Below are 22,077 nucleotides of genomic sequence, written 5' to 3'. Positions count from 1 at the left end.
TTCCAGAACATTGCAAAAGATGGGCAGCTACCCAGTTCATTTCATAAAGCTTACATAACCTTGATACTTCAAACTGATCAAGAGATCATTAAAAAAAAAAAAAAAAAGACAGAAAACCTATAGGCCAAGCTCTCTTAGGAATACAGATCTTAAATGAAAAACAAGGAAATATACTGTAAGAAGATACCAAATAAACTAATAATAACGTTTAATAAGACAATAACCCAACCCTCATACAGACCTTCCAATATGTCAGCCAGTAGTCTGACTGCTTTACATATACTAACTAGTTAATCCTCATGACATCCTGTGAGGAAACCTTTTATGGGTGAAGAAATAGGTCCAGAGTGTGAGTAACTTGTCCACGGTCCACAGTGACCACCCTCTAGGACTACATAGGTCTTTTATTCCAGCAATGCATGGATAGGTCATTACAAGGGCATGTCCTGATACAATGGAGTACAACAGTAGGTTTAACAAGGAAAACAAGGTCATCTTGATACTAAAAAAGGCATTTGAGAAACAGTGATATCTCTTTTAATGAAAGTATTACAAAAAATAGAAGCAGAAGGGTGTTTGTTTATACTAAAAAGTATATATTTCAAACAATGCATTTATTAAAATTTAGGTTCAAAGTTCAGATCCCTCAATTCTACCTATTAGCAATTGAAATATAAATCACCTGGGAATACTTTATAGGCCATAGGAAAGCTTTCTCTTTTCTACAGAGTATTTGTCTGTGTTTGAAAATGTTGAGAAAAAAATCCATAAACTTCTGTTCTGAGAGAATGCCTCAACATTTTTATCCATATATGCTTTTTCCTTCCTGAATTAGGATCACAGTTATACCATTTTGAAACTCGTTTTCTTTCTTTCACTATTTACTGTGAATAATCTCCTTTGTCATGAAGTTCTCTCATATATGAACTTTAATGGCTGCATAATATTCCATTAAAAGGATGTACCATAATTTAATCATTTAACCTCTATGTTGGACACTTAAGAGGTTTCCCTTTTCCCTTTTTCTTCCTTCCTTCCAAGCCTCCTTCCTTCCTTCCTTACTACCTTTCTTGCCTCCTTCCTTCCTTCTTTCCTTCCTTCCTTCTTTCCTTCCTTCCTTGCCTCCCTCCCTCGTTCCTTCTTTTCTCTCTCTTTCCTTCTCTTTCTTCTTTCTTTCTTTCTTTCTTTCTTTCTTCCTTTCTTTCTTTTTTCCTGGCTATTATAAATAGTAACACAATTCATATCCTTGCCCCTAAACCCTCTTTCACAGCCCTGATGGTTAATTTAGGTCAAATTCCTAGAAAAGAGCTCCACATTTTTTATGTTTCCTGCCAAATTACCTTCCTGGAATATTTGCACTAATTTATGCTTCTTCCAATAATATAGGAGAGTGCCATTTCTACCATACTCACATCTTCCAATAATTCAAATGAGACCTGTATGTGATTACATACAGAAGATGTTGCAAAAACTGATCGTTGAGATGCATCATCCTTCTCAATAAGAGGGAACATACGCCACAAAGCTGTCTATGCCTCCCAAAATAATTTACAAATTTAATCCAATGCCAATAGGAATTTTCTTAGAATTTGCCTCAAGGATTCTAAAAGTTATCTGGAAGAAGGAACAAGGGAGAGTATCAGCAACTGTTGTAAAAGAGAAGAGTGAGGACAGGGGCCAATTCTCATTGAAAAAAAATGTTTTAAATTATTTTTTTTATGTTTATTTTTGAGAGAGAGAGCATGACCAGGGGATGGGCAGAGAGAGGACCCAAAGCAGGTTCTGCACTGACAGCAGCAACCCCAACATGGGGCTCCAACTCACGAACCATGAGATCATGACCTGAGCTGAAGTCAGATGCTCAACCGACTAAGCCATCCAGGAGCCCCTTCTCATCAAACTTCTGAAAAGCAGTAGTAGTTAAAGCACTAGCTATGTGAATCCAAGCCCATTTCCTTGTCCTTTGTGCCAAGCTATTCTTCCACACAGATTAGCTGTTGGCAAAAGAGGTCTTCTCACCAGCTGATAAAGCCTTGTGGAACTCAAGGTCGTAGCTGCCACTTCAATCCCACGTTTTAATTAATTAAGAGCAGAGAGAAATCCAAATGCAAGTTTGTTATTTTTCACAAGGCCTTGCTTTCCATGGGGAGGGGCTCCCAACAGAAACTAGATACACTATCAGTGGGCCTAACTGCCTCTCTTCTATCTTACTGCTTGTTGAATATGATAAAAACAGCTATATTTACACCATGCTATTAACTTTTTCAAGAACTTTCTAGGGCCCCAGTTGAGTGCACAGGCAGGACGAGGAGGCACAACTATAGCTCCAGATGAAATTCAGAATTCCCGTGATTATACAGGAGTGGGGGACGTGCTGGCACTTTGGCTGGTGTCGGCTGTGTTAGAGCCCCTGACGTAAAGACAGGAAAATGGAGCTGTTTGTGCCCCCAGACTCAACATTTTTTAATACCAGGGATTAGACTCCTTCCCTGACTGCTGTAGTTTAAAACATGGTCCTCAGAAAACACGAGGTCCCTCTCTATAAAAGCACAAGTTCATTTGCTGAAACCCATCTGTGGGAAACTTTCCCATAGAATGTTGTTCCACAGGACTTCCCATTTAAATTATTTGAAAGAAGGACACCATCAACACATAAGGAATTTGAGAGAGAGAGGCACCCACTCACCCACCCACACAGATGCTCACATACAGCAAAATCAAACCAGTTGGCATTGACACCCAAGCCCTCTGAGTTCAAAGGCAAGAGCCACCTCAGAGTTCCCACCATCTGAAGAGGACCTTGGCTTTTTCCTTTGAAGTGTTTCCTTTGAAGGTCAAGGTAAAGGGGCCATGTTGACTCAAGAAATTGCTAATCTATAGAAGGATGTGGCCTCTGCTCCATCACACATTTGTAATGTTCACATGAGGTTAACAAAACAAATGGTTTTGACTGTAATGCGTGAGCTGGGGCCAGCCTTTCTTCTCAACTTGTCTTCATCACAAGAACATTCCTTTGGGATAAGGTGAGACCCAGGCTAAGAAAGAACTCACAGGGTTCGAAACCGGTTGCAGGGTTCATTTTGAGCCTCTTGAATCTCTGTAGTCATGCAATCAGAACCGGTCTCCTGAAGTTGGCTACTGTGTGCCACAGAATGAAGACTGTGCTTGGAGACAGAAGATCTGGATCAAATCCCAACTCCTTTGTCGCTTATTACACACTGCCATTCCTGATGGGTTTCTTCACAGTTCTTGACCTGCCTAATTCCTGTTGAAGAATTTCTTAAAACAAGCTGAAAATGTTAAAAAACAAACAAACCCAAATAAGACTTTTTCAGCATAGAAGCCAGAAGTTACGTAGGACTTAATAAGATGGTTTCTAAGAAGTAGATACCTTGGCATACAAGAGAAACACCATCACCGAGATAGTCTGAGCCCAGGCACAATTTTGGCAGGGTAGCAATTTGTAGAGTGTTTAGCAGGCCCAGTTATACTAAAAAACAAAAACAAAAACAAAAACAAAAACCAAACCCTCCCAACAATACAAGAAGCATCACTAGAATGTTTGCAGCAGATATATCATTTATCTTGGTATCTCCAGTACCCAGCACAAGCGCTGGCATACATTAGTCGAATTCAATTCATTAGGAGATGCAGCACGTTCTCTCCACACTCATCCCTACCCTCATTCACACAAATATTTGGTCTCAATTGTGGGCATACTAAAAATGATATGTGTCACAATCTAAAAGTGTTTCTCCATCTGGAGAGAGTAGGTTATCTGGCAGAGTCAAAAGACTGGAAATAACAGATCATTACAAAAGACTTTGATCAAATATTTTGTTTTGAGGTTGATACTGGTTACATACCTCCCCCAACCCCACCCCCTTACTAATAAGGTCACCCATGGGATTTGGAATGGATGTTGCATATGCCAGTCACCAAATGGCCTGCTTCAGAGCCCCAAAGGGTCATATGTTTGGATAAAGTCCCTCCAGCCTCTTTGTTGTTGTTTATCTCGAGTCCTAATTCAAGGGGATTCTTCCATCACTTTTTTTTCCCCAATGGAAATGCCACCCAGAGAGCTAGGAGATCAACAACAGAGTGTGTAAGGTAGGTGGGGATGGAGCCTATTAGTTTAGGTAAAAGAACAGGCATGCTTGGGGTTTAAAAGAGTGATTTTGCCTACCCTAAGTTAGAATTTTACATATAAATATGAATATAAAATATATATACATAAAGCCATATATAAACCTACCTTTCAATCTATCTATCTATCTATCCATCTATCTATCTATCTTATCATGTATCCATGCAGGTGCCTCTATATCTGGAGCTACTTGTACAGGGTATAAATGACATTTCAACACCTACATCAGCAGTGGGGCAAAAAGGAGCCAGTTTTCTCCATATTCACAGCATTTTGTATTGTTCCAAAACACTAGGTTCACTCAATCTTCACTACAACTCTGCAAGGTAGGGAGAGTGAAAATCATTTTCCCCATGTGAAGGTAAGATGTATGCCCACATCACTGTGGAAGACTGAGTCTCTCCTTACCCAGGAACTGGACTGGCCTCAAGCCACACTGGACACTCCCTAGCCCCTTGGTGGTCTTTATCGTCGAGAAGTGTCAAGAATGCCCTTTATCCCATTCCTCCAGATGTTCTCCTAAGTGGGTGGTGGGAATGTCACCCTGCAGCCCTTCAGCCCGTCATGTGAATGAAGGCCCCTATGTGGATATTCTGAAGAAATCTGTCAGGAGAAGGTTGCTGAAATCCAAATGTGGACACTGGATGTGCCGGTGATGTCTCCACCATTTGGTCGCCTCAAAAGATGTTGGTTCAGCTGTTTTGGGAGGGATGGGAATGATATCTGGAGATGCAGGGCCAGAGGCCCACATTGTTTCTGAGGCATGGCTTGATGGTTGTGATTAATTGGGGAGATTGAGGCGGAACGGTCCATAGGAGTTAAAGGGGCTGATCTCTTAGATACCTTGGAAGTCCTACTTGTGAGCTCTGTAGATAATATGCAGTTGCTCAAACTTCCAGCACACAAAAAAAGAAGTGTTAGCAACAACTGCTTTATGTTCAATTCCCCTTTGGTCTCTTATCTACATTGCCACCAGAAGAAAACCAGACACTGACTCTTTCAACAGTGTAGAACCTTAACAGGATTTTTCTTTATGTAGTAGAACACTAAATGATTTCCCCCTCCTTTTTTACCTCTCTATTTTTTTTCATATTGTCTACAAAAAAAAAAAAAAATCCCAAGTATTCCTTTAGAACACTTTAAATGTGTTTTTAAAAATCCTTACATATGTTCTTTTGCCCTTAGGATAAACCATATATTTGTCCCTGATGACAAGACCTTCCATCTCAGTCTCCTGCTGTCCCCCTGTGTGTCCACCATGGAGCCATATATGCACCCCACCCCTCCCTGAGGAATCGCTCCCCATCTTGCTCTCCCCAACCACCCTCTGCTTTGTCCTCCTACCCGTGTGGTTCTGCATGGAAACCTGCTTGGGTCCTTAGTCTCCCTGGCTAACACCAAAGTATTATCTCCTATATGGCACCTATTCTGAGCCCAACCTCATTCCTGGCAGGTGCCCCATAGTCAACATACTCACAGTTCTGAGCAGTTGCTAGAAGTCACTCATACCTAGAGCAAAAAGGAAAATGTGAACATTTGAAAAAGCTCAGAATGTCTTTGGGAAAATACAGTGATGATCTAAGTTTGATTTCTTGCTTAAGTCTGGGATCGGCTTACAATATAACTTCCTGATGGGAAAGATAGAAGAAGTAAATTTAGTGTTGACAGAATAGATATTATAATTCTCTATACTTATGTAGGGATGAGAGTTTACAAAATGCATTTGAACTATGTTTTCTCTTCAACTTTTTAAGTTTATTTATTCATTTTTGAGAGAGAGAGAGAGAGAGAGCACAAGCAGGGGAGGGGCAGAGAGAGAGAGGGAGACAGAGAATCCGGAGCAGGCTCCAGGCTCTGAGCTGTCAGCACAGAGCCGAAGGCCGGGCTTGAACTCATGAGCCATGAGATCATGACCTGAATTGAAGTCAGACACTTAACTGACTGAGCCACACAGATGTCCTGGAAAAGTTCATTTTAAATTTGCCCCTCCTTGTGGCCTGTCAAGATCTCTTTGTCTTTGTCTTGATCTCAGTTCAGGTCTTGAGCTCATGGTCATGAGCTCAAGCCCAGAGCTGGACTCCACAATGGACATGAAGCCTACATAAAAAAAAAAAAAAAAAAAAAAAAAAAAAAAAAAAAAAAAAAAAAGGTGGGCCAAAGACAGTAACAGACACCTCATTAAAGGGGATAGACAGATGGCATATAAGCATATGAAAAGATGCTTCACATCATATGTTACTAGGGAAAAGATATGCCACCTGAGGAAGCTAAGCAGTTAACAGTAAATAGTACTGTACATGCTTCCCATCATGCTATCTGCTTATCTTGGGACTGTTTGAAGGGAAGTTCTGAACACGCATCAATCCCCTCTCCACTCCTCCCCATTCTCCGGGGATGCTCTCCCAAATTTTCTGCTGCTTTTTTCCATTTTTTTTTTTTAAGATTTTATTTTTAAGTAATCTCTACATCTAATGCGGGGCTCGAACTCACAACTCCAAGATCAAGAGTCATATGCTCTACCAAGTGAGCCAGCCAGCTGTCCCCTGTCCACTACTTTTCTTTCTGTCTCTCTTTTCTTTTCCTTTTTGTTTTCTTTTTTTTTTTTTTTTGTGCACCACTTCTCAATTTTAGCTTTGGACTTTACTCTGGTTAACAATAGATAAAACTGTACTATTTCATTCTATTCCTTTTGGAGAAATATAGGAATGAAGTTGATATTTAAGACATTAAGAAAATGCATTCAACTTCGGGAAAAAATAAACATTCTGAAGGAAAAAAAAGAGGAGGCCCTGGTGTGATGTTAAATGTAAAAATAAACTAGACACACAGAAAAACAAGATAATTAAGAGCTAAATATTAGATTTGCTTTTTGGCAAACTCTAGCAAAATGAACTCCTTTAGGAAATCTAAGAAACACACACACACAATACAATATTAGAAAGGGAACAACCAACCTGAGCAATATAAACTAATTTCTTAAATGATATATTAATAAGTATAAATATCTCCATGAAATTATTTTTCAAAAAAAAATAGCATTAACTTAAAGTAGAAATCCTGAAAAAACTAACAATTGTGGAAGTAACTGAGGATGTTAAAGACCCATACAAGGAGTTCACTGTTGAATACTTCCTGACTGCTCCTCCAGACATTATACAATTGATAGTTCCTGTGTTGTGTAAAACCTTCCAGAGTATAGAAATATGAGGAACTGCCTGATTTCTAGGCCTTCATTCCAAACCTGATAAAGATAGTGAAAAGAATTAAAAATTGGAGACCAGTGAGGACACAGAAAAAGACTAACCTCTTTTGAATTAACATAATAGCATATGGAATTTACTAACACATTAAAATATGAATATACCACAATCTAGTTGAATTATCCCCCAAATATAAGAAGGTTCCACATAAGAAAATGTATTAATATAGCAGGTTAATTTAATGTTTTGACAGTTTATTTATTTATTTTGAGGGAGAGAGAGAGCATGAGCAGGGGAGGGGCAGAGAGAGACAAGAGAGGGATGCTAAGCACGGAGCCCAATGCGGGGCTGGATCCCACGACCGCAGGATCATGACCTGAGCTGAAATCAAGAGTCAGATGCTCAACTGACTGAGCTACCCAGATGCGCCTAGAGCAGGTTAATTTTTAAACATACCTCTCAACTGATTAAAATCAGAAGTTTAAATAGGGCTAGAAATCTATTTCCCTAAAATGGTGAAGGGTATCTATTCCAAAGACCTAATCAATATTATATTAGATATATGGAAAATGTCTTTGAAAAATATTAAATAAATTTTACTTCCCTTTTGAATCGCAGTCCCGACAGGCTTCCATCTCTCAAACCAGCAGGCAGATATTTGATTTCTATGGCTGGGTGCAGAAATGTTTTGAAGTCTTTTTTTCCCTTTCCTTTTGGAAACTAGCCTGGATGAATGTTCCCCAAGCTTTCCCACAGAACAACTGGGCCTTGAAGCTGATGCTCTTTAGCAGGAGGCTTTGGTGGTGGTGGTGGGGGGGGGGGGGTCGGTTTTGGGGCAAAGATCTGACAGAGAGGAAGTAAAAGCCTACCATTCCCAACTCAAGGGTGTGGAAGGAAGAGGGAAGTGGGAAGAGGGGAGACAGTTTGAAAGAGTGCAAGGTAAGAGATACCTGCTCCAACCTCTCCTCCTTGGGAGCCTTTGATGACTGGGATAAGTAAGCAGGGATCTGTTAACATGAGTGAACATCAAGGACTCTTGTGTAGACCTCTGGGGGCAGCTACACAAGGCCGGTGGTGCCTTCATCAACATAAAGGAGGGTACCCTGGCCTAGCATCATTCCAGAGCAGGGAGGGTCTCTCTTCCAGGCTCTTTCCTTAGGGAAGGATCTGAAAGGAAGGGAGTGGAATTGGAAAGCCAGGAATCCTGCTAGGGACTCCTTGTGGGGAGGAGCCTGGTGACTGCAGCCGAGCTGAAAGCCCAGCTGAAAGAGGCACATGGTGGAATTCAGAGGGTCTGTAAGTTCAGAGACTGAGGGCTGTTGGGTCACCAGGCTCTGACCGAGCCACCAAAGAGATCAGCCACAGCCCTCACCTGCCAATGCCTGCAAAGGTTGGCAGTCACCAGGCAGACGAGGGGCACCTCGGGAGAGATTAGTGAGGATCTGAAGATACCACACGCATCGGAGGACTTCTCTTTCACTGGCATGAGACATAGGCAGCTGCCTACAAGATCGGTGATGGTATGGTCCGGTGGGTTAACAGTGTATCTCATTAGTGCAGTGATGCAAATCATAGCATAGGTGGAAGCATGTCCTCAGGTTTATGATCTGAATATTTATCTTGCTATCATTGATTGGTTAGAGAGCTAAACTTCAAAATAAAAGGCTGAAGATAGAATATTTGATCACTGGAAGGACACCAACTTTAAGTTTTGGAAACATGAAATAAATTGGAGAGGAAACAATTGAAAACCCCCACAGGCAGTCTAAGAGCTTCTGCCTAATAACATAAAAGTGAAAGTGGAGCTTTAGGGGCCCCTGAGTGGTCCAGTCAGTTAAGCATCCAACTTTGGCTCAGGTCATGATCTCACAATTGGTGAGTTCGAGTCCCTGGAGCCTGCTTCCGATTCTGTGTCTCCCTCTCTCTGTCCCTCCCCAGCTTGTTCTCTCTCTCTCTCTCTCTCTCTCTCTCTCTCTCAAAAATAAATAATAAAAAAAAAGTGGAACTTTAAAAAGTAGTCTTAAGCGTGTAATACATACATGATCCTTCCTTGACAAAATAAAGTTTGTCTTTAACATTTGCAACGTTCATAACATTGTGACTAGCGGTAAGATATTATTTATTCCCATTAAAATAAAAGATGCTTGTGTCTGCTTGCTTTTATTATTATTTGACATTGCTTTTAAATTGTGGGTAACACAATAAAACGTGAAATTAAAAGATGTAATGATTAGAAATGAAAAGATAAAACCATTGTTATTTGCAAATGGTATGATACTCCTCAAAAACCCAAGAGAATCAGTTGAAAATCCTTTAGAGTGATGGCTCTCAGATTTATCTGCAAATTGGAATCACTGGCAAATGCCAAAAACTCCTGGTGTTCAAGCCTCACCACAGAGTCTGGGATTTAACTGGTTGGGGATGGGCTTAGGCTTTGGAAATTTAAAGATCAGCAGGTGATTCTTTTTTTTCCCCCCTAATGTGCAAACAAGTTTGGTAATGGCTGCTTTATAATTAATAAGCGCATCCAGTAAATTGGTTGCAATGAAGAGAAGTATACAAAAAACAACTAGCTTTCTGATCCTAGAAATAATCAGTTAGACAATAGCACAGAAAAAGGGATCCCATTTATAATAGCAACAAACATGTAGGATGCCTGATAATCGTTTTAGCAAGAAAAGTATGCTATTTCTGCAAAGTAAATTATAGCATTTTATTGGGAGACATAAAAGCAGTCTTGAATGAATGGAGAGACGTAGTGTGCTCTCAGATTATAGATAGAACGAAGTTTCTAGGATTATTAAGGGGAGAGGGGTTAATACATACAATCCTAAGAGAGTTTAAATTTGGATAAACCAACTTTTTAAAAGTTTTTAAAAAATTTAAAAATAACAATGGACAAAATTTGCCTTCCTAGGTGTTGAAGTGCGTCTATATATGGTGCAATTCTGGTCTAAGAATAAGAAGATTCATAGAACAGAATAAATAGTTCAGAAAAAGACCCTGGAATATTTGGGAGTTTATATATGCTAAAGACAACAGTGGAGAAAGGAAGTACAGTTCAAGAGTGGTACCTTAAAAATTGATGAACTATTTGAAAAATTTGTTAAATGTTGAATTTTCACTCTAACTCAAAATAAATGCTTAATAAACTAAAGAGTTGAATAAAAAATAAAGTAAAAAAGAACAGAAGAAAATATAGGTAACTTTTGATATATGGTGGGAGAAAAAAGTTAAGCCAAAAGGTAATAGGGAAAAAAAACTCATCCAAAAAATCAGAAATAATTTATTACATAAAACTTCAAAAATCAATATGTAGAAAGAAATAAAACTAAAAGGCAAACAAACTGGAAGAAAACTGTTGCAACAAATGATAAGGGATTAATATCCTTAATCCGTAAAGTGTTCTCAAAAGAAAAAATTGAAGTCGCAAAATGAAAATGATCAAAAGACATAAACAAACAACACTCTTAAAAAATATACAAATCATGAAGATATTTTCAGCCTCACTAACAACCAAGAAATATCAATTTAAACAATAAGACACCATTTTTAATTTATTAAACTGGCAACACCAGGAAAAAAAATGTACTCACCACAGGTTTTGTGGGACAGCCAGACAAACCCTAAAGAGACTGTAGATTGATTCTTATCTTTCTGGAAAGCAAATTGGCAATATATACCCAGAATCTTAAAATGTTTTTTTTTTCCCTCTGACACATAATTCTACTTGTAAGACTCTATCTTTTGCAAATAGGAAAGGATTTTCTTCAGAGGAATAGTCTGCAAGGCATTATTAGTAACAGTAAAAAACTGTGATCAGCCTAAATTTCCTGCACCAGAGAAACAACCATGATACATCCCTATAGTGTAATAGCACCCAACATATACATTATTTTCGCAATCAGAGAAAAATGCTTTCTAACACATATATCAACACATATATCAAACTTAAGTTTTACAGTTAGTGGATTTCACTCCTACTTTTGCACTATCTTCAATACAAATACTTTTTTTTACAAGTGTTTGTTTTATAATCAGAAATAAGAAGAAAAGGACAAAAATAAAAAGGACCAGTGACGACTATTGTAGAAAACTCATATTTATCAAAGCATCAGAATCAATAGATAAATAGGAAAAGGACAAAATAATTTACATAAAAGGAAGTTAGCCCTGTACATATACAATATTGTTCATTTTTGACTTCTCTGGTAATAAATGCAAATTAAGCCAAGTTAAGGCATGAGTTCATGAGTGAGGTTAAATTAATAGCATAAAATAATTTCCAATGATGAACAGGTTTGAGTGAAATTAATTCCACCCTTAAAAGCATGGGGCAGTGTCAATTAACTCAATGGGTCTGTAAAAGCAATTTGGTTCCACGCATCAAGAACAGCAGTAATGTTCATATCTTTTGAAAACTCAACTTCCTTATTGGGATATACTACTAAGGAAATTATTTGAAATGAAAAACAAAGATAAAGCTATCCACATCCATCTTACTTAAACTATTAAGGTAGAATATAAAGAACAAGATACATCATGGCATATCAACCCAACAGACTGTTGAAATGCTATGAAAATAAAGAAAAATGTATTTTTACTATCCTTGAGTGGAGAATAATGCACAAGGAAAACCTGTATGCAGACTGACTGTGACATTTAAAAATAGGCAGGAAAAAATAGTCAGAAACTAGGAAGGACAACAAGAGTGTCTTAAGGTGGTAAAATCATAAGTAAACGTTTTTTATAATTTAATTGAATCTCAACATGACCTTGTTTTTTGACAATGCACAAAAATCAGAGGGGAAAAGTATTAGGGGGTGGATGAAGGGACAAACAATATTTGTACACTAATTACCTGTACATTTAAACATCAATGGTGACAGGGACCTACTTGAATATACACTTATAAAGTAGGCATTACCCTCATTTCCTTAAATGAGTAACACAGCAGCCTTAAGAGGCAAATAACTTGTTTGAAATTACAAACTCTGGAATGAAGATTTAATCGCCCTTCTGACTCTACTGTGCCACCTGACTTTTAATGTGTAGACTCTACTGACAATTAACTTTTATTTGTTCAGACCTCTTTGGGTATGGTGAAAATTATGGACCATCTTCCTCAGAAAAACTCACATGCACACACACGAATTTGCATATTCAACACCTTCTAAGGATAGGGTCATCAAACACCATGGCTTATGGTTATTCTGGCAAAATTGTTAAGAATATCACCTTTTATTCTCAAAATTGTTCTGGTTTGGGTTACAAATTATATATAGTTATTTTTAATTATAGGCCATAATTATATTCCTTCCTTTTTTTTTTCCTTTCCCCAATCTCACTGGTTTGTCCTTAATGTCACCACTGGTGTAACCTCTTCAAGTAAACCAACCAAAATAGGGAGTTTTCTCCACCTACACCGTGTGGGCAGGGAATTGGGACCTCTGTGACTAACCATCTACCATTAAGTCACATTTCATTTTGTACCATGTAAGTAGCCTTCGCCTGGGGAAGTTGAAAGTAGAGGTCTGAAAAAAATTGGACAGTAGGCATTGAGTAGGTTTTGGCTGGGTAAGAGGAAGAACCGGGCATATACACAGCCTCTGATCAGGACTCACCAGCTGCCCACAGTTGACACCCTGAATACCTGGGAGGGGGTTAGGAGATGATGAGTTCTAGATAGTTCAGGGTGAGCAATATGGTGCTGGGACAAGGTCAGCCACCAGAAGATAACATTTTTGCAGATATTCCAGTCATGCTCCATGGCCACACTTGGTCTGCCTTTAAAGTGGCCTCTTTAAGATAAAGATATTTACACAAACACTGAAGCTGGGGCCACAGTCCACTGAAGTGGGAAGGGGTCTGTAGCATCACACAGAGAGAGCTGGTTCCCAGAGAGCCAGCACCGAGCATGCTCAGGCTTGCTGGGTGGGAGGCAGACAGGCCCAACACGTCCCCTCAGCAAGGAGTCCCTCAGGACGTGTGGCCGCTGAGATTCCCACAAAGAAATAAGGCAGATAAGCATCATGTTCCCCACAACTCTCTTCTCAGATGCAGGAATATGCTAAATACCAGCATCAGCGGCAGAGAAAAAGGGCTTCAGGAGACCTGTTGGACCAGACCAATACCATTTGTCCACATCAGACAAAGCTGGAGAAACAGATTAGATACTGGCTCCGGAGGAATTGCGCTGGTTGCGGGGAAGCTGGCCTCAGAAAGATGCTGCTGAGAAGGCCTAGTCCTCAGAGCCCAAAGGAAATTGGTGGAAATCATGAAGGCTATTACTGAGAAGCATTGTCCACAGTGAGGGTGGAGGAGATCGTAATGGACAAGAATGTGGCGAGGAAAGGCTCCTACTTCTCTCTGACTCAATTTGTCCAAAGCAAGGGTTCTTAACCTGGGGACCTTGGACTCAGAAGAAAAAAAAATTCTTATTTTCCTTAACTTCTCTTAAAAGTTATCTTTTTATTGAGAAGTTGATAGTAAGGACTTTCTCAGAGAAAAAAAAAATGTTATCCTTTTCTTTCATTATGAATATGAACAACCAGCCACAGAGGTGGGAGCAGTACCTGTGACACCAATTGACATCATACATATTTTCATACCACATTCCAGTTGTAAATATTTCTTAATATCATTTATGTTCATTAATTTTTGAAGATTACAGTAGTTATTAGGTCTGCCACTAGGTCTTGCTTATTTGTGCATTAGGAAAGCACATACATACAGAGATATAGATATAGATATATGACATACGATATGTATCTCTATATAATACTATATCACAAATATGTTTTTTTGTATTATTTTAATAGTTGTATTTCAATATAATGGATTTCCTTTGTCATGCTATGTATTTTATGTATTTAAGAATGTTATTCTGAGATGGAGTCTACGGGCTTCACCATGCTGCCAAAGAGGTTCATGGCATAAAACAATAGAAACCCCTGGAAAGCAAAATCAGCTACTTAGTTTTCATTATAGGTTGCTCTTGTAGCAACCTATTTCTGTTGTGAATTGGTAAATAATTGTGGAAAATATAACTGAGCCGTTTCCTGTTAGGCAGTTTTCAATAGATGCCTCCAGAGAACCCACTTGGCAATATTCTATCTTCACTTAGTTATTCTTGTTTTGGGAATTCCTTTCCTTGCTGCAATGTGAATTCTTCTACTTTTCAACATATGGCTCATGTTTCATATCTGGGCAATGGCTGTAGGTCTTGTAGGCCCAAGAAATATGACCCTCCCACTTCCACCATGGGCTTGATCAACACCTTAGATTTTGGGGTGATTTTTCCCCAGTCTGCTCCCTCTACACCACCTCTCCAGAGGAAATGGATACTGCATGAGCACTGCTTATATTTTGGAAATGGTTGCTCAAAATTATAAGCAAATACACTAGAATCAGACTTTCAGAGTTATAAAGAATATGGAGGGAATAAGGAGACATAGATGGTACCATCAATGGAAATAATAATGGATGGCATGTTGAAGGCTATTGTATAGAAATTCTTATTTAACTCTCTATATAGAGTGGCTGACATATTATCTTCTGATTTAATTTATAGAACAATCCTCTATGGCAGATATTTTTTTAATGTAGTCACATTTATTAGCCTTTGACTTTATAGTGTTTTCTTTTGTATCTTGTTCTTTTTTAATTTATTTAAATTCAAGTTAGTTAACATACAGTATAGTCTTGGCTTCAGGAATAGAACCCAATGATTCATCTTTTACAAATGACGCCCAGTGCTCACCCAAAAAGTGCCCTCCTTAATGCCCATCACCCATCTAGCCCATCCTCCTACCCACCTCCCCTCCATCAACCCTCAGTTTGTTCTCTGTATTTGAGTCTCTTATGGTTTGCCTCCCTCTCTTTCTTTATCTTATTTTTCCTTCCCTTCCCCTATTTTCATCTGTTGAGTTTCTCAAATTCCACATATGAGTGAAATCATAAGATATCTGTTTTCTCTGAGTTATTTCACTTAGCATAATACCCTCTAGTTCCATCCACGTTGTTGCAAATGGCAAAATTTCATTCTTTTTCATCACTGAGTAGTATTCCAGTGTGTGTGTGTGTGTGTGTGTGTGTGTGTGTGTGTGTGTACCATACCACATCTTCTTTATCCATTCATCAGTCAATGGACAATTGGGCTCTTTCCATAATTTGGCTATTGTTGGTAGCATTTAAGGCAGATATTAATGTACACATTGTTTCTAGTAAGGAAACTGAGGCACAAAGAAGTTAAGTAAGGACATTCAGCTAAATGGCAAAGCCAAAGTCTGAATCCATGCCATTTTCACACCTCATGCCCTTAACCATTATGCTAATTTGCCTTTGTAGGAGGCAAATTCTTTCTATATATAGAAAGGCAAATTCTTTCTATATATAGAAAACCCTAAAGACCACCAAAAAACTACTAGAATTGATAAAATCAATAAAGATGCAGGATATAAAATCAATGTACAGAAATCTGTTACATTTCTATACACTAATAATGAAGCAGCAGAAAGAGAAATTAAGAAAACAATCCCATTTACAATTGCACCAAAAAGAATAAAATATCTAGGAATAAACTTAACCAAAGAGGTAAAGGATCTGTAGCCAGAAACCTATAAAACTTTGATGAAAGAAATTGAAGACGATTCAAAGAAACGGAAAGACATTCCATGCTCATGGATTAGGAGAACAAATATCGTTAAAATATCTATACTAACCAGGGGCGTCTGGGTGGCTCAGTTGGTTGAGCATCCAACTCTTGATTTCTGCTCAGGCTGTGATCCCAGAGTCATAGGATCAAGCCCTTGCATCAGGCTTTGTCCTGAGTGTGGAGCCTGCTTAAGATTCTCTCTCTCTCTCTCTCTCTCTCTCTCTCTCTGTCTCCCTCTCTGTCCCTCTCCCTCACTTGTTCACTCTCTGTCTCCCTCTCTGTCCCTCTCCCTCACTTGTTCACTCTCTCTCTCAAATAATTTTTAAAAATGTCTATACTTAACCAAAGCAATCTACACATTTAATTCAATCCCTATCAAGATACTAACAGCATTTTTTACAGAGCTAGAACAAGCACCTAAAATGTGTATGAAACCACAAAAGACTCCGAAGAGCCAAAGCAATCCTGAAAAAGAAAAACAAAACTGGAGGCATCACCATTCTGGACTTCAAGTTATATAACAAAGTCATAGTAATCAAAACACTATGGTACTGGCACAAAAACAGACACATAGATCAATGGAACAGAATAGAAAACCCAGAAATAAACCCACAATTATATGGTCAATTAATCTTCAACAAAGCAGGAAAGAATATCTAGTGGGAAAAAGAATCTCTTCAACAAACGGTGGTGGGAAAACTGGACAGCCACATGCAGAAGAATGATCCTGGACCACTTTCTTACACCATACACAAAAATAAACTCAAAATGGGTGAAAGACCTAAGTGTGAGACCTGAAACCATAAAAATCCTAGAAGAGAGCACAGGCAGTAATGTCTCTGACATCAACTGTGGCAACATTTTTCTAGATAAGTGTCCTGAGGCAAGGGAAATAAAAGCAAAAATAAACTATTGGGACTGCATCAAAGTAAAAAGCTTCTGCACAGTGAAGGAAACAATCAAAAAAACTAACAGGCTACCTACAGAATGGTAGAAGATATTTGCAAGAGACATATCTGATAAAGGGTTAAATTTTGGACTCCTTCCAAATCTCTAAAATGCATAAAGCAATGTAGAAATGAAAGATATTGTCTATGTGATATTAAGGTTAAAAAGATTACTAAAAGTAAGAGCTGAAAACCCAAACTTAATAGAATTATAATGTGATTATTATCCAACTCAAAAGACTTCCCTACAGGTGGACCTTAAATGCTGAACCCTCCGCTCAAATAAACTTGGCAAAGGAAAGGAGAGTCTTAGGGATAGAAATTAGATTAAGATCAAAGTTAGAAGTATCTTTTATCTTAAGGAGCTTCCAAAAAAATAGATAGATCTCTTAACATAATGCAGGTCTCACCAGTTCAACAAAAAGTAACGATTACATTTACCTCCTTCCCACTCCACCTTCAGGCAAACATCTGCTGAATAAAACAGTAGTTTAGAACATTCCTGTTCCATTAAAGATCACACTTACCAAACAAATTTAATCCAATTGCAGGGCATATAAACATGATTCAATTTAAAATAGATGAAGATTTTGTCGTTTCAAAGAGTGGAATCTTTGTTGTTTCTTCCCAAATCTATGGTGATATTCAAATTTGAGAAAATGTGTATGGTGGGTCAGCTGTCACATGTGGTTTGGAATTAACTTTTCCAGAGGTTTTTAAAATTGGTTGGGTTGTTTTTCTCTGGGCCTGGACTATGCTACAGAGATGAGGCCCGGTGCCCATCTGCATCTCTTTCCCCAAGACCTTGACTTGCATTTGGTTGATTCTCAGCATGTGTATGTCTTAATTGAACTGTGACAGGTGGATATGAATAGTCCATGCGTGAAGGTCCCTGTAGCAGTATACCCCACATTGGGCATCAAATAGAAATAACCTCACTGAGTGTGCCAATACCCCCTCTTTCCATTCTGTTTCCCCTCCCTTTGCTTCAGGGCAAGTGCATTCTGGAGCTCCCTGCGGTGCACACTGGAAGGAATAAGCCCGTGAAACAATTTGCATTTGGCCTTCATCCAGGGTCCAGAGTCAAGATTATAGTGAGAAGCTAGGGCTGCCTGGAGCATGACACGTTTTAAAAAAAATACCCCAGTGGGTCTTTTATGTTTGGACTTAATAAGTTAAAAATGAAAGATGAAATGAGAATGTATAAAGTCATGTGACTCAAAGTGTACAATTTACTCATTAGTCACTTAAGCATCAGGTAGAGCAGTGAATACAGGCCTGATTACAGCGTGATTCTGGTGTTTCTTTGGCCTACTCCTGTTGGGGTATTGCTGGAAATGTATCAAGGAGCAACGGGGAGGATGTTTTTCCTCATTCTGTCTCCAACTTCTTTCTTGGTTGCTGATCTGTACCCAGCCTTGGGTTGCATGTCACTTGCCCCTAGTATCAGAGTTACTTAATTATAGAGAAGTTATGACCTCGGCCTTCACACCCAGGGTCCTCCTCACCTGGATTTCCTTCCATGGCTCTGACTCAGAGGTATGTGTGTTCAAAGTGCAGGTTCAGGAGCCCAACTTCCCGAAATCTAGTATGTAGTTTAGATTTAATGTTTGTATAGGCAACCAATGAATTACACTTTGGGAAATACTGCTTTAGCTACGGCTATTTCTAATTGACAACTTTCAGTTTTCTCTACAATGACAAAATGTAAAGTCTCCTCTCCTCCCACATGTCTCCTGAGAAAAGTTCTTGCTGTAGCTGCTTTCACCTGGAAAATGCTTTTCCATGTCAATCAGCTTCTATTATAATCAGTGGGAAGAGTGGTAGAGGGTATGGGTCTGCATGGCAGCCAGACAAAATTCCACAGGGCTTCAACATAAGAAACTTATTTCACACCATTCTGGAGGCTAGAAAGTCCAAGATGAAGGTGCCAGCTGATTTGGTTCCTGGGAAGAATTCTATTGGCAGCTTGCAGACATCTGCTTTCTTGGTATGTTTTCTCTGGTGTCTCTTATAAGGACACTAATCCTTTTGGGTCAGGTCTCCACCCTTATGACCCCATTTAACTTAACTACATCCCTTAAGCACATGGAGAGTTAGAGCTTCAACGTATGAATGGGGAGGAGGTGGGCAATTCAGTTTGTAACAAACAGTAGACCACTTTGAATCTGGGTGGAAGTAGAACTTTCATGTCTTGGAGTTACCTGAGAAAGGTTTCTCCTAAAAACAGATATTGTTGAAGGAACCTGAGAGTTGAAGGATAGCCACCAGTTGTGGCGGGGGGGGGGGGGGCAGTAAATTGAGATAACCCTCTGGTCCCACCTTGTTTCTATGCACATGAGTTGTGGGCAGCAAAAGCAGCCTGGACCATGTGACTGCACTCTCAGCTCAGACACTTAGTGAGGGCCATTAAGGACAAGCAGTGCAAAGAGCTGTAGAGAAGCAAAGAGGAATCTGACCATCACTGCCCCCAAGAAAGCTCAACTGGCACCTATTAGGGGTAAGGGGATATATACCAAGTTGCTCTGCTATGTAACTTCATGGTTTCTCAATGCTATGAAGCAATACTTTCTGGAGGGATCAGGGACAGCTTTAGAAGATGAGGCATTTGAGTAGTTTTTTTTAAATTTTTCTAATGTTTATTTTTGAGAGGGAGACAGAGCAAGAGTGGGGGAGGGACATAGAGAGAGGGAGACACAGAATCCAAAGCAGGCTCCAGGCTCCAAGCTGACAGCACAGAGCCCCACGCGTGGCTCCAACCCACAAACATGAGATCATGGCTTGAGCCGAAGTCGCATGCTTAATGGACTGAGCCAGCCAGGTGCCCTAGAAAATGACACATTTGAATAGTTTTGAAGAATAAGGTTTGGGTTTTGACAGGCAGAGATTGAGGAGTGGCATAGAGGAAAGGAAAAAGGAGGGTGGTTTCTAAAGAAGAGGTAAGTATGAGAGCAGAGGCCGAGGCTGGCTATTAAATTTGTGGGGTCCAGTGCAAAATGAAAACGCGGGACCTCTTATTGAAAAAAAAAAACAGGGAAAAAAGAGCCACTGAAGATACCAAAATACAAAACTTCTTCCTTTCTTCCAGTTTCCCAACTTGTCATGGTGGGGTTTTTTTTGTTTGCTATTTAGTGTTGTTTTAAGTGAAAAAAAAAGAAAAAAGAAAAAGAAAGAAATTACAGTTTTAATTTATTAGCATGGATTTTATGGTTCCTTTTTATATTGTGCAGTGCCAATTTAAAATGCCAATGTAAGAGTATTTTAATCCTCTGCCAGAAGTATCACAATTTTGGAATTTTTATTTCACGGTCTGCACATGCATGTGCATTTCTTCTCCGAAACAATGGAAACAAGGCACAAAACTGACTCAGCTGCTTTGATTTCACTCCTTGGCAAGCACATATTCTACAGACAACAGTCTGCATTCAGCTCTCCGATGAGTAAGGAGAGACTGGAAGGACCAGGAATTGTGGGCTCCTTTTCCGTCCATGTCCTCCTTCTCCACATGCTAGTACATGGAAGCAACAGGGACAAGAGAAGATATGAGAGGCTTCCTCAATCGTCTGTGCTCCTTAGAACACTATTGTCTTCTTTCCATGTTGAAAGCCAACTTCTCATTCAAACAAAAGGCATGGCCATCGGGGCTGCCAGCACACCCTCTTTCTCAGTCATAAAGGTAACACGCTTCTTCTACACTGGCTTTGGGTCTCTGTGAGGTTCCACTCCCCACTCATTGAGAGGCCATCAGAATTTTGTGCTCAAGGGTGCATCACAACGACTCCGTGCAGATGGGTAGGAAATCAACAGCGGAGACACCCACGTTTGATATATCTCCTCGGCTCCTGTGCATGTTCCATTGACCCACTGGATTTCACTTAATAAACACAACTCAGAGGTAAAATATTTAAGAATTTAAACATGGCAACAGTAGGGGCATTAAAGCAAGTTGAAGTTCCTTCTGAGCATGGGGTCCTGTGTGATTGCATAGGTCACACACCCAGGAAGCTGGCCCTGGAAAAGGCATAGAAATAGAAAGGTTTCTGGCTCAGGGAAAGTTGATGAAGGATGTTTATCTTGAATGTAAAGCATAAGACACAAAAACTTAGAAAAATAATTTGGACCAGATCCAAGAGAGCCTTGAATGCCATAGCCCCAAGTCTGGGCTTCATTTAAATGCAGTGGTGGGGCTGGAGGTTTTGAATAAAAGACTGGCATTATCTGAAGAGGGCTTTAGGAGGAGGACAGCACCAGTTGATAAAGTACATCAGAGAGGGTAACATAGCTAAGTGGGAAGGAACCGGCTGTGAAGTCATTACAGCAGTGTAAACGAGGTCCAGAATTAGGGTCGTGGTCAGGAGTAAGGAGAGGGGTTCCAGACACAAAGAGTCACACTTTGAAATTCAATTTAGAACAGTCCTTTCTGCACTGCTTGTCTGGTTTTGTTTTCAAACTTAAAAGTTTATTTTAAAAATAAAACTTTCTTTTCCCTTTGGAATTCTGAAGTTTCACATGTCTATGAAAAAATTACTTGGGTTTTAGAAATTTACTTTGGAAGCTTAAGGCTGTCAATCAACTTATAAGCTATGCCCTGAGTACTTGCAACCCTCAATGCCGCTCCCCACCCCCCCACTTCCACTTCGCCCCCATAGAGCAGTGCTAGCAATGTCCCAGTGTCTCAATGTCCGGGAATATGTTAGAAAACCATTCCCCATGCAAGTAAGGTTTAAATGTTTCCCATCCTAAATAAATTTCTCTTGTCTATTTTGGACCATACGAAAATGATGTACTAAGAGTAACAGAAATATCTAAGTGAAAACATCCTTTTTGGGAATTAGAGGATTAAGCTCTACCTTCAACTAGTCTTATCAAACCTTTGGAGGTAAGCCTGTGAAAAGGGATTCCTGGAAGTCCACAGGGGCAAAGTTATGTCCTGGCGAGCTGTGTGTAGTTAGATGAAATTTAGCCTGGCTCTGATCGAACTCCCAGTTCTAGATTGGGTCAGGCCACATCTGTGTTTGTTTAATGCGTCAAAAGGCACATTTTACAAAGGAGGAGGTAGGCAGGGTTTTCTAGTTCACACCTTGTTAGGAATATTCCTTGACAATGAATGGGTATAAACACAGGTTG

The 22,077-nt window shown here is 39.5% G+C and overlaps 1 long non-coding RNA gene across 2 annotated transcripts in view; it reads right to left on the bottom strand.

Annotated features, from left to right (window-relative positions):
* Positions 1–247: 247 nt before the first annotated feature.
* The window catches only part of LOC122221986, a 76,916-nt gene continuing 55,086 nt past the window's right edge, over positions 248–22,077 (bottom strand). For both annotated transcript variants that reach the window (XR_006203568.1, XR_006203567.1), the window contains exons 4-6: positions 5,625–5,656; positions 3,052–3,290; positions 248–446 (exon numbers count right to left, since the gene is read on the bottom strand). This is a non-coding gene — a long non-coding RNA (uncharacterized LOC122221986). The remainder of the gene's footprint in view (positions 447–3,051; positions 3,291–5,624; positions 5,657–22,077) is intronic.

Source organism: Panthera leo, chromosome B3 (genome assembly GCF_018350215.1).
Source record: "Panthera leo isolate Ple1 chromosome B3, P.leo_Ple1_pat1.1, whole genome shotgun sequence".
Lineage (NCBI taxonomy): Eukaryota > Metazoa > Chordata > Mammalia > Carnivora > Felidae > Panthera > Panthera leo.
Note: the sequence above shows the minus strand (reverse complement) of the source record. Positions and strands in the feature narration are given on the sequence as shown.